We start from the raw sequence: 4626 nt of genomic DNA, 5'->3' as shown, positions 1-4626 counted from the left end.
GATTGGCTCTTTCGATAACCAACTTAATTGTATGCATACCAGAGCTGATGTCAAAGGTCAGAGGTTACTCAAGGTGTATGTACTCGAATTTCGTTGTCAATATCTGTCAGTACATACGTTTCTGCATTCAATTTCAAAAAAAGACACAAATTATCATCCTCTTTAAGACTTATAAGAAAAAGTTGATACAGAGGGGAAATAGAAAATTATACCTAGGAATTCACCTTAAATATTGATTACATTCCGATAATATTGTAATTAGTGATCTTATTGAATCTTAAGACGCGTCAGAGATCTATATCAACATACCCTAATACCAGTTAAGTATAAAATTCTGTGTCTTTTGAATATTCTATCAGGGTTATGACCATTCAAACTTGCAAGTGTATGCATGCATGCAATGTTGTAAAAGACGTAATCATATTGAAATATAGATGTGTGTAAAGATCCTTCTCACCTGTAAACTGAGATGTGTCATTATTTCCTTATTTTTGAGTTTCATCGTAAGATATCGAAAACTAAAAGCGTTGACATCGAAAACAAGCTAATTATATATATAAATTATATTTTTGAGTTTGTTGATCTATATATATGTTGATTATAAAATATGTATGTTCGGAGCTTTCTGGTACGATCACTTGATGGCGCGATTAAAAGCAGACTCATTCCAATGAGCTTATTATTATCATTATATTCATATTTTTCATATTCTACATTGACATTTTTGCTCTATTTCTATTTTGATGTTACATGCAATGTACATCATCTCCGCTAAAATGAAAATGATGATGAGACGGCATCGCTGATTTCTAATGGAATTAATTATTATATATAAATGGATTCAGACTTTATCACACCAAATGATTTCATAGTAACCACCTCCATTGTAACGGCGATATCAAATCACCAAGGTCATCCAAGGTCATACATTATGTAGTTATTACATTATGTAATTATTCGTTTCGAATGAATATGAGATCACCATCAAATCCAGCTTTTATCATAAGTGATATCATACAACGAATTGGTGGCATCACCGTCTCAAAAGTGAAAGTCAGTGTGATAACCTGCAATACAGCGGACTTCAAATAAGTAAGCATCTGACAGAAATTATGTTACGATTTAGGAATAAAGAGATTCGAGAGGGCGCCCACCAAAGAATTATCTATTCCTGACAATTGAAAGAGAGGTCTTTTCTCTGCTTTTCAAACTTTGAGTCAAAATCCAAGATGGCGGCCGTTCAGCCACCTTGTCGACCGATCGGACCTAAAATGCAATATGTACAACTAAGGCCATAGGGAAACCTACACGTGAATTTGAGATTTTGATTTAAACAAATTTTTATTGTTCAACGTAACAACAGGGATAAGGCACAAGTTATCTCAAGTGAGAAACGCCTTCTCCCAGAATTACATTGTATATATATAAGATCTACAATAATATACACTATAACCAATTAGATTTTCTAGAGTTAGATATTTGTTTAGAAGAGGAGAGTTGAAAAGCCTGAAAGAATTAACAAAAAACAAAAACAAAACGAAAAGGGGTTGGGGAGTTAAATCTGTTGAAGTGAAACATTCTTAAGCGACCTTAGAACCGATTACTATTTTTCAAAAAGGTCTGTACGGATTTAAAGTGAACAGTCGGGCAGGATGGCTGAAGTCGATAAAAATGGTGTGAATGTATCCAGTATAATTTCTTATGAAATAGAAAAATAAAATCTCTCGCCAAAATCTGTCTGCGTACGAAGAAATTAATTTAAAGTATAGGAATCCTAAAACGTCCTCCCGTCTTACTATGTCCGTGGTTACATTTCCACGCAGCCTCGCTTTCAATGCTTTCAACTTTCCTTTATTTTAATGGTCAGAACTGGGAAACGTAAGCAGAACTTAGCCGTCGTATTAATATGTGAGAACTTTTGGAAGGCCAATGAACGCATTTAGACTGATTTTCTTTGCCTGACTATTCACTTTAAGAATATATCCGTTTTGCTCGTCTGACAGGTTTGGAGAACCACAAAGAACAACATTAATTGTGACATTACAATATTGAGAAATGTTGTTAAATGAAATTTCACGTTGTCTTCTATATAATATACATTCTAAAAAATAATGCACAACATTTTCACTTTCATTTCCGCATTCACATGATGGGTCATTGATTTTATTAACTCGAAAATCATATTTTGAACCGCTACAAGCATGTCGCAACCTTGTACATGTATGTAAAACATTTAACTTTCTGTTTCCTATTGTATAAAATAAAGGTAATGCGTCAAAGTTGTGTTGAATTTTAGATTTAAAACAATTGGTAGATGGTTGCTCTCTGACATCAATTTGTAAATTATTCCATAACCTAACAGTAGGCGGGGAAAAAAAAGATTAATAAGAAATGGATAATCTATAATTTTGGACGATGTAATTTTGATTATTTCTGAAATTATACATATTACGCTCCCCTACTCTTGGAGGAAGTAGATTACTTAAAGAAGGAGTTAGATTATTATGAAGTTTATACATAAGTGAGAGTTTTTTTAGTTTCCTTCTTTATGCTAATGGTTGATGTTGGGATTCTTTATATAGAGACTGTTTACTAGAAAAAGAAGTCAGGCCTGTGATAACTCTCGCTGCATCAAGCCAGTTGGACTTGCTCGAGCTTATTTACATCTGTCAGAGAACAACCATCCCATAATTCACATGCATGATATTCTAATACTGGCAACATATATGCTTTATATATCCGCAATAGTGTCTTTCTATTCAACAAATATTTTGATTTTTTTAATACCGATATTTTTTTCATGCAAGTCTTTTGGATTTCTGATATGTATAAAAAAACGAAAAAAAACCCCACCTACATATGAAATTTGAGAAAGACCCCTTCAGCAGTTTCTGAGAAATAGCGGTAACAAGAAATGTTAACTTACCGAAGGACGGACGGACAACGACGAAAGGCGATTTGACAAGCCCGCCATCATCAGTATGACGTTTTAGGATTTTTTCTACATCCCATATGATACCACTGTATCTGTTAGTAAATTCCTCAAATTCTCATCACAAAAAAGAGCATCCATACAATGTACATGTATTCAGTGCATGTATTTGCTGAGGGATATCACATCCATACAATGTACATGTATTCAGTGCATGTATTTGCTGAGGGATATCACATCCATACAATGTACATGTATTCAGTGCATGTATTTGCTGAGGGATATCACATCCATACAATGTACATGTATTCAGTGCATGTATTTGCTGAGGGATATCACATCCATACAATGTACATGTATTCAGTGTATGTATTTGCTGAGGGATATCACATCCATACAATGTACATGTATTCAGTGCATGTATTTGCTGAGGGATATCACATCCATACAATGTACATGTATTCAGTGTATGTATTTGCTGAGGGATATCACATCCATACAATGTACATGTATTCAGTGCATGTATTTGCTGAGGGATATCACATCCATACAATGTACATGTATTCAGTGCATGTATTTGCTGAGGGATATCACATCCATACAATGTACATGTACATTATCATACAGTACAGTATTCAGTGTATTTGCTGAGGGATATCACATCCATACAATGTACATGTATTCAGTGCATGTATTTGCTGAGGGATATCACATCCATACAATGTACATGTATTCAGTGCATGTATTTGCTGAGGGATATCACATCCATACAATGTACATGTATTCAGTGCATGTATTTGCTGAGGGATATCACATCCATACAATGTACATGTATTCAGTGCATGTATTTGCTGAGGGATATCACATCCATACAATGTACATGTATTCAGTGCATGTATTTGCTGAGGGATATCACATCCATACAATGTACATGTATTCAGTGCATGTATTTGCTGAGGGATATCACATCCATACAATGTACATGTATTCAGTGCATGTATTTGCTGAGGGATATCACATCCATACAATGTACATGTATTCAGTGTATGTATTTGCTGAGGGATATCACATCCATACAATGTACATGTATTCAGTGCATGTATTTGCTGAGGGATATCACATCCATACAATGTACATGTATTCAGTGCATGTATTTGCTGAGGGATATCACATCCATACAATGTACATGTATTCAGTGCATGTATTTGCTGAGGGATATCGCATCCATACAATGTACATGTATTCAGTGCATGTATTTGCTGAGGGATATCGCATCCATACAATGTACATGTATTCAGTGCATGTATTTGCTGAGGGATATCGCATCCATACAATGTACATGTATTCAGTGCATGTATTTGCTGAGGGATATCGCATCCATACAATGTACATGTATTCAGTGCATGTATTTGCTGAGGGATATCGCATCCATACAATGTACATGTATTCAGTGCATGTATTTGCTGAGGGATATCACATCCATACAATGTACATGTATTCAGTGCATGTATTTGCTGAGGGATATCACATCCATACAATGTACATGTATTCAGTGCATGTATTTGCTGAGGGATATCACATCCATACAATGTACATGTATTCAGTGCATGTATTTGCTGAGGGATATCGCATCCATACAATGTACATGTATTCAGTGCATGTATTTGCTGAGGGATATCACATCCATACAATGT

Source organism: Argopecten irradians, chromosome 4, assembly GCF_041381155.1.
Source record: "Argopecten irradians isolate NY chromosome 4, Ai_NY, whole genome shotgun sequence".
Taxonomy (NCBI): domain Eukaryota; kingdom Metazoa; phylum Mollusca; class Bivalvia; order Pectinida; family Pectinidae; genus Argopecten; species Argopecten irradians.
Note: the sequence above shows the minus strand (reverse complement) of the source record.